The following is a 9,020-nucleotide window of genomic DNA, read 5'->3' as shown; positions in this document are numbered from 1 at the left end:
CTCCCCACCAAGGCCCATGCGCCTAGAGAGAAGAGGGGGCAAACCCTAAGGGCAGATGGGCCCTAAGGCCCATGCCTGGTGCGCCTCCCTATCCCCCCCACTTGGCCGCCACCCCAGATGGGGATCTAGGGCTGCCGCCACCCCTAGGGAGGAAACCCTAGGTGGGGGCGCATCCCTCCCTCTCCCCCTATATATAGTGGAGGCAAAGGGGCAGCCCAACACATGAAGTTCCTCCCCTGTTGGCGCAGCCCTACCCCTCTCCCTCCTCGTCTCTCATAGTGCTTGGCGAAGCCCTGCTGGAGTCCCGCGCTCCTCCACCACCACCACGCCGTCGTGCTGCTGGATGGAGTCTTCCCCAACCTCTCCTTCTCCCCTTGCTGGATCAAGGCGTAGGAAACGTCACCGGGCTGTACGTGTGTTGAACGCGGAGGTGCCGTCCGTTCGGCACTAGGATCATCGGTGATTTGGATCACGACGAGTACGACTCCATCAACCCCGTTCACTTGAACGCTTCTGCTTAGCAATCTACAAGGGTATGTATATGCACTCTCCTTCCCCTCGTTGCTAGATTACTCCATAGATTGATCTTGGTGATGCGTAGAAAATTTTAAATTTCTGCTACGATCCCCAACACATAGGTGCTGAGAAGGAGAGACTAGAAATTTCAGGTCCTTTATTGCTGCTACAGTTATGGTCTTGGTCCCGTTTGCCACTTGGTCGCCCTAAAGTTATTTTTGAGAAGCCCAAAGAAGGAGAGGAACTTGATGAAGAGGAAGAAGAACAAGAAGTACACTTGGATTATAACCCTGTTTTTGGAGCAAAGTGGTGTGCTGCACATTCGTTTGATGTCCCTCATAATGCTGGTATTGCATTCTCCTCACCAAATTTGTGTTGGCATCATTTGTTTTATGACAAACAATTTTATTAACTTGCAAATGAAATATATAGGTACTGAATATTATCGAAATCAGATTGACTTGATTCGAGAAGGTGCAGTTGGTTGGCAACCATATGATGATCTTCTGGAGCAGATGCCGTTTGAAGTTCATCAAGATTCTAATTGGTGCTTTGCTAGAGTACCACTCATGCATTTTTGGATTGTGGAGTTCCACTATCCATATAGGGTGATGCGACAATTTGGATTAAGACAACCCATTCCCCCTTCTCTTCCACGTGGCGAGGCAGAGGTTCAAAAACTTCGAAAAATTAAACATTCTGCAGGAAAATCGCATAATTGGGAGGAAGTCCACGCCAATTATGTTCAAGAATACAACCGTGTTGATGCAAGAGTGTGGCCAGACGATGTTCCCTTCGATGAAGCTAGTTTACCTGATTACAGACATTGGTTCCATCAAAATGGTATGTACACAGTATTCTTCGATTCTCAATGCTTGGGCAGCCTAGATAAACCTATCCCATATCCTCGAGATAGCATCGAATGGACTGGCTACATGCCTAGTGGTCCGCCACTGGCTCGAATTGTAAGTGTGTGTTACATTTTTCATTGATTATTTACAACATATAGTAATAAATGTGTCATGCAAGATTTGTTTTGTCACTTGCAGGGGTTACGCGAGATAAAGAATGCCGCATGGGGTATTAAATGTGTTATTACTAGTGGATGCAAGAAGATAGGGAAAACTATACTGAGGTCCTGTGTAGGAAATTTGTTGGATTTTAACCTGGAGCCTAGGCTGCAAAGCATGCTTACTGAGGCTAGGTTACCACTGAATATTGAAGATATTCCATATGATGAAGAGGTTTCTGATATTGCTAACCCACCAAGCCCCCCAAAAGAGAGCAACTCCGATGTGTTCAATGAATGGATATACTCCGGCAAAGGTTTTACAACATACCTTAAGGCTGGTGAAGCGATGAGAGATGGGGAACCGACAACACAAGATGTAGGTCAAGTTACCCAATAAACCAACTCGAATGAGCTTGGTAGAGCTAGTAGGCTTGCATAAAGGAGTTCGTAGCGACTAGTTGGTTAGAATGGCCATCTCTAGAGCGACCTGGAGGGGTAGCTGACCAAATCTTTTTGTATTTGGCCCAAAAAAACAGTTCAGGAATTTTGTTTCTGCTATGGCAGATATGTATTGTAATAGTTCCCCAAAAAAATATTTGTTACTCCTTATTTCATAAGTTCATCTCGAGTATAATTTTGTTTACAAAATGTGGTACCACAAATGCAAATCATCAATCATGTCCATCCTTGATTGTATTATATGCCTTTCTAGTTACTCCACCTCTTCTCTCTGGATGATGTGCTCTTCCCCTGACATGTCCTCTTTCCATTGGATGATGTGCTATTTGGTTGACTCGGCCTCTTTCCTTTGGAAGATATGCTCTTCGCTTGACTCGGTGGAATGGTCTGTCTCTGGCTAGACGATGTACCTACAGTGAATGCAACAAAGTAAAATTACACGAAAATAAGTTCACATATACACCAGTACCACAAAACTAGTTTAGATACCTGCTAGATTATTGTCTGTTGTCGAACGCCGGGCTTGGTGTCCCATTCGCCTTCCTTGCATTTCATCCATGTACATTGGAATTCTTTTGTGTTGACGCCGCCCAAGATTTATCAAATTCTCATCAGGAACAATAATCGGGCCACTATATGTTGGCCACTCATTTTGGTTTCCGTAAGGATAAAATTGTCCAGCCCATGTGTTTGCAAGTACTTCAGAAGAGTAATATGGATGAACTATTTGATTTTCATTTAGATTCCTATACTTGCAAACAGCAAGCAAATGGGCACATGGCACACCGGTTAGGTTTGGCTTTAGGCAGTCACAAGATGGAGTAGTATTTGGTTGAAGAGTGACCTTGTACTTGAAGTCCTTATGAATAAAAAGAACATGATCCTCGTTGCGTAATGGAACCCTCTCATTGTCAACCTTGACCTCAAATATTCCAACTTCATCACCATACAAAATAACATGCATATGTCCTGCCTTGTGCTCCTTTTCACCAATAGTTTATCCACCCATTCGGACCGTTGCTTGCCTTCGTCAACCAAGTTATGAGCACTTCGCCTTCTTTCTACAAACCACTCCATGCACTTTGAAAATGTCTCCTCCACAATTGCTGCCACTGGTAGCCTTCGAGAAAGCCTGAACACATTGTTTAAGGACTCGGGCCCATTGCTTGTCATGATCCCACAACGGTAACCCCCATCCTTGCATTGAAATACCTTCTCAGGCTTATCTTTCTCATTTTTATCTTCCTACAAATACTTACCGCACTTTCTAAGATATGTCATTGCATCAGGACAAGTATGTTCAATAGATGACATGCCCTCCTCAAATCTACGAGGTTTCTTTTTCTTTACTGCCCACTTAAATATTTTCAAAACATCATCATCACGAAAAGCTTTGTACAAATTCTCTGCGACATGCTGAGAGCAAAAACGATGCACACACTCACCAGCACTTTCATTCCAACCAAGGTGCGGCTGCTTAAACACCCATTTGATTGCTTTGTGGCGATCTGAAATCACACACATGAATTTTCCAACACCAATTACCTCCCTTCGCAACCATCTCATGAACCAACCCCAGTTAGTTGCGTCCTCTTTCTCCACAATGGAAAATGCAAGAGGTATTAACTTGTTGTTAGCATCATATCCGCAAGCCATTATCAATCTGCCCCTGTATCTTCCTGATAGAAATGATGCATCCACACTTATTACTGGTCGAAGGTGGGGAACTGTTGCAATGCAAGGTCCAAATGCCCAAGCAACACATTGAAATTCTCTATGCCCTTCTTGTGCCACGGGTTTCAATAGAAGAACATACTTTGTACCTGGATTTTTAACTCTAATAGCCTCGAGGAATGGGCTGAGAAGATTGTATGATCCTTCCAGCTACCAAACAGTTGTGCTATAGCCTTCTCCCTTCCATGCCACAACTTATTATATGATGGTTTCACATTTCTGTAACGTTGTCTCACCAATGCCCGCACATTTTTTATACTCAACTCCAGGCCATCCTTCAGTGCTTCACGGATCACATCTGCCACTATAGAGGCCGATAACTGAGAATGGTCAGTTCTATTAGCCGGAGCACGACAAGTGTGAGAATAAGGACACTTCCTTATTTGCCAATATGAACCAATTTTCGTTGGTGTTGCATACAGCCTCCACATGCAGCTATCATCAATACACTCTGCTACAAGTTTAGATTGACTGCTTGTGCTGTACTTCACTTCTAAGTTTGCGTTTATGTGAAATTCACCAATCGCAATTTTGAGGTGCTCTTTTGAATCAAAACTCTGATGCTTTGACAATGGGCTCTGAAAGCGTTTCTTACATCCAAAAAACCTTCATCTGCTGTCGTCTCCGTTAGTATAGATATGTCACTAAAGGCTCTCACACCATTTTGTCCACATCTATACATGAACGGAAATGCATTAACATGATGCGCAACTCTTGGTTCTGAATCTTCGTCTGAACTCTGGCTCGGTGCGGCATCAGAATCATGCTCATCGTCATCATCATGTCCCGTCAAGTGCTCCTCTGGATCTGTACCCTCCTGGTCAAATGATTCATTAACAGTACTTGTTGGCAAATCATTTGCCATATTACCATGAGTGGAAGATGGAGCATTTTCCCTGTAAAAATCAGGACCACGTGTATTACTATTTGAGAAGGAATTAACAGATGTTTGATGCAATGGTGATTGTATTTCACTTCCATACCTTTGTGATTGCCTTTCAATTATTGGTATGCTGCTTCCACCGCTGACTTGGCTCAACATGTCTTGATTTGGCGTGAAATTAACATATAACTCTATCACTTGCCACGTTGTCCGGGACTTGGTCTTCTCAAAAATCATGTTCCACCCTCTTTCCTCATATAATGGAATTAATTGAAAATAATGTGGTCCGGGAGATCCAATATCATAACGAGCTTGGATATTCAGGTTGTTTTGAGCACCGACATTAACATGCCCAAGCCCTCGACATGTCTCACTCTTGATGTCTTCAAAAGTGGTTTTCTCGCATGCTGAAAATGTTAATTTCGAAGGAACACTATACTCCACACCCATGGATCCATGTTGCACTTCACCATCTACGTAAACCAGAACGATTAACATGTTCTTATACTCACCTACAAACAAGAATGTGTAGGAAGTGAATAACCCAATTTTAAATTGATCTACTATAAACTGACGATTGAAAATTTGGCTTCTCATGAACTAGCCAATTAAGAACCATAACCCAGGAACAACAATCCAATAATATATAAAGTATCCACTTGTAAATCATTGAATCAGTTGTATAGACGATTCAAACAAGAAAGATGCACTAGGATCGTAGAACAACTAACATGAATCAACAACAAGATCGATTGGAGGATCCTAATGGAGAGTGGATGGTGGGACGATGCCACCCCTTAGTGTTGTCGGCTGCGGGAGGGTGCTTACCGTACGTCGTGGTCAAGGATCGACGACTGCATGCATACTAGGGTTTATAGCCCATGGAAGTTCCATAAGTCAGCACGAAACGACCCGGTTTAGTCCGATCTAAGGGGTAGGCCAACGTCTTAATTGGACGTGGCTTGCCATAGCGTCCAGGTCTGGACGCTGGACGCTGTCTACAATAGCATCCGGGGCTGGACGTTGTCCTCAATGGCGTCCTTCCTATTTTTCAAATTTTCGCCCACCCTTGACTAGTTTCAGAATTACTGAATTATTAATTACTATTAATAAAAAATTCGGCGTATAGAGCATATGATCGGTGTGAAAAATCAATTCGTCTTCCGAAATATATGTAAGCAAGTAATAGAAAGTGGCACATTGGCCAGACCTACATGCGCGTCCATTGATGTATCGAGTTCGAATCTCACCATGTGCCTTTTCTTTTAGCAAACGTGGGGCATTTGCATGATTAAATATAAAGCAAGGGGTTTTCTGCAGAAGAACATGCCACATTGGCCCTTACAAGCAGGCCCCGCGTGTCAGTTTCCTTATGAAAAACGGTTTGAACGTGGACCAGCTGTATTTGTTGCGGCCAGCCCCAGACTTTGTATCTATCTGCAAAAAAAAAAAACGTAAAGTGATACCAACGTGCAATTAACTTACAGATATGAACGGATCATGTTCTGAGAAATAGAAAAATCGCGTTTATTATCTTTATGATTCTGTGCTTTTAGCGTCCTCTTAAACTTTAGTATCTTACTTTGCCGGGACTGCGAGCCCGCTAAACCTAAATGTTATGTGGTTGTGGAGTTTCGATCCGGTTGGATGCTGCCTAGTGGCTTTATTAATTTAAAGTCGGACGCTTCGTGCGTCTACGTTCCAAAAAAAAAATAGAAAAATCACACTGGGCTATTCATCCATATAGCATATGCATATAGCTAAATCAGACTATTGCGAGTATTATCCGGAGGAAAAAAAGGGTACTGAAGAAATCAATTGAATTAAATAAATCACAAAAGATGCCCATGGTTACCGGTGCACACCTGATCAGAACATTCTTTTACATTATCGTCAAATCTTGATTATAGGATCGCCCATTCGGAACAAAAAGAAGGTGAAAAACAAACCGATCTTGAATAGTGTTTAGCACCAACTTAATCTCAAGTGAGCCGATCCAATTTTGATATACCATCGCTCGCCAATATTGTTTAAACTAGAAATATTCCACATGGATTTATCAGAAAATATGAATGCTATTGCATATCCCTTTGATCAAGTGGTGGAGTGATCATTTTAGAATTACACAGAGTGTTATACTCCCCGTTAGTGCGACACTTGACCATCCATCCACATTGCATCTACGTGGCTAAGTGGCTCAGGCTCATGGATTAGAGTAGTAAACCGTTGACATGGAGAAACAACAGAGGATGAACATTTGTGTCTGCTTGCTGCATGGTGGATTCCTGACTTGCTGTAGATCGCTTAGCAATAGGGCAGTAATCTGCGCCGGTGCGCCGGTCGAAAGTTTCGGCCGGTCGCACCGCAGCAGCCCGATTTACCTCTGTATTAACCGTCAGATCTAATCCTCACCAAGTCAACGCAGCTCATCTCTTTCTCCGCTGGTGTACACATCTAGCCGTCATTGATGAGCGAGGAACCCAGACTCGAAGCATCACCGGGCTTGGCCGCCCCCGGCGCCGGTCACCGCCCTCGCTACCGGTTGCCGCCCTCGCCGCCGGTGGCGACCCGTGTTTCATGCTGGCTTGGCGCATGCAGCAGCGTGTGAGCCGTGTGCTCCGGCGATGGTCACAACTCCGCTGCGACGGGTCGGAGCTGCGGCGGCGAAGATCACTGGACGCGCGCCCTCGAAGACGAGCTCATGTCTGAACCGAGGAAAGGCTTGAACGGTCGCACACCCTCTGTGTTGCAAACGTTGTTAAAAAGGCTTCAACCCCTGGATGGAAAAGCTTCAAGCCCTAGATGGAAAAGCTTCAACTGGCACTGTGATTCACGAGGAGATAGAACCGCTAAAGCAAAATGCTTCAACCTTAGATGAAAAAAGTTTCAACCAGATGATAGAGAGAGCTTTAACCAAGGGCTGCTCAAAACAAAAAAAAAATTACACAAAAGCTTCAACCATGGACGGAAGAAGCTTCAACCGTGTATGAGAAAGTTTCAATTATTAAGAAAGAAAGCTCCAACCTGACACCGCAACCAGAGAAAAGTTATGTGTTGTAGCAAAACGTGACGCCGGTCATAGCAAAATGCTATGCCGGTTGTAGCAAAATCTATGCCGGTTGAAGCATGTAGCAAAACTGCAGTGTTTTGTCATCTTCTTCCACCTCCAGTCGTCGCTGGTTGAAGTTTTTTTTTTTTTTGCATCGGTTGTAGCTTTCTAGACCGCCCGTTGCAACATCACGGGGGTGTCTCCCATGGTGCTCCCAGCTCGCCGTCCGCCTCGAGCTTGTAAGCCATGGGCAGGGACGAATCCAAGGGGGGACGAGGGGGGGCGAGACCCCCCCTAACAATCTCATTTTACTCGGTAGCGATTAGCAGGTCGGCAGAAAAAAGTGAATATTTAGCTAGTATCGCCCCCCCTGAGGCCCCCTGACCACCTGAAGCCCAACAAAATCACAAAGCCCATCCTTAACACGCCGCAGGAAATAGCCCAGCACGAAGGGACACCGTCAGATCGTTTGATTTTCCGTCGTCCGATGCCTGTCGCCAAGGTCTAGCTGTCTAGGGTAATTCCTGACCAGCGCCGTTTCAATCTGAGTCCATGACCAAGGCCGTTTCAATCTAAGCTTTAGGGCAATTCATGATCATCAACGTATCAATTTGAGCGGAGAATCCTTACTTGGACGAGATCGCGTCTAACGCGAACGAGGGCCATCTTTGCGCGGACGCGCGGCCGGCCGGCCGCGCAACCAGTTGAGAGAAGCGGCGACCAAGGAAAGGGTTAGGTTAGTCTGTTTCTCACTCATTGATTTGTCCTTGCTTATGTTTCTAAATCAGATTAATGGATGCCTTCAGAACTACACAAATCGAATGGTAGTAATAACTGTATAAAAGTAAAAGATTGGGGATATATCCCTGTACCCATTGGACAAGCTTTTGCATTGTTTGCCCCATCCAATACTACATTGTTTTAGTTCATTAACAGGTGAATTGCTTTGGCATTTGCTTGATGGTAACTTTTGATAAAAATTAAACTTGCTCACAGCAGAACATGTTTTCACAAAGATTTAGTTCGTTAACTAGGTTGTCTCTTCAAAAAAAAATGAGTCTCTGTACTAGAGGATTTTTTTTGCCCCCCTATGTTCAAATCCTGGCTCCGTCCCTGGCCATGGGTAACTTGCATGTGAGTTCGCAGGTGATGCCCCCTGTCATGGTAGCACCGGTGCCCAGCCCGATCGCGCGTGCGGCCATGGCTTATGTGCGCGTCGACTCAAACCGTGGCAGCAAAACACGACGCCAATTGTAGCTGAGTGGGATGCCGGTTGTAGCAAAATGTGACACTGGTTGTAGCACGTAGCACAAAACACGGCGTTTGCAGTGTTGCTCGGAACAGCGCCGCCGTCCTTGCAGCTCGCC

At 44.8% G+C, this 9,020-nt stretch overlaps 1 long non-coding RNA gene across 1 annotated transcript; it reads left to right on the top strand.

Annotated features, from left to right (window-relative positions):
* Nucleotides 1–639: 639 nt before the first annotated feature.
* On the top strand, nt 640–2,141 carry LOC125534810 (uncharacterized). The gene is made up of 3 exons (XR_015615615.1): nt 640–863; nt 949–1,481; nt 1,566–2,141. It is a non-coding gene; the product is annotated as an uncharacterized LOC125534810 (long non-coding RNA).
* The last annotated feature ends 6,879 nt before the right edge of the window (nt 2,142–9,020 follow it).

The sequence above is a fragment of the Triticum urartu genome, chromosome 2A (genome assembly GCF_056163025.1).
Source record: "Triticum urartu cultivar PI428250 chromosome 2A, HENAU_Tu73, whole genome shotgun sequence".
Classification (NCBI taxonomy): Eukaryota; Viridiplantae; Streptophyta; class Magnoliopsida; order Poales; family Poaceae; genus Triticum; species Triticum urartu.
This window is presented reverse-complemented; position numbering and strand designations above follow the sequence as displayed.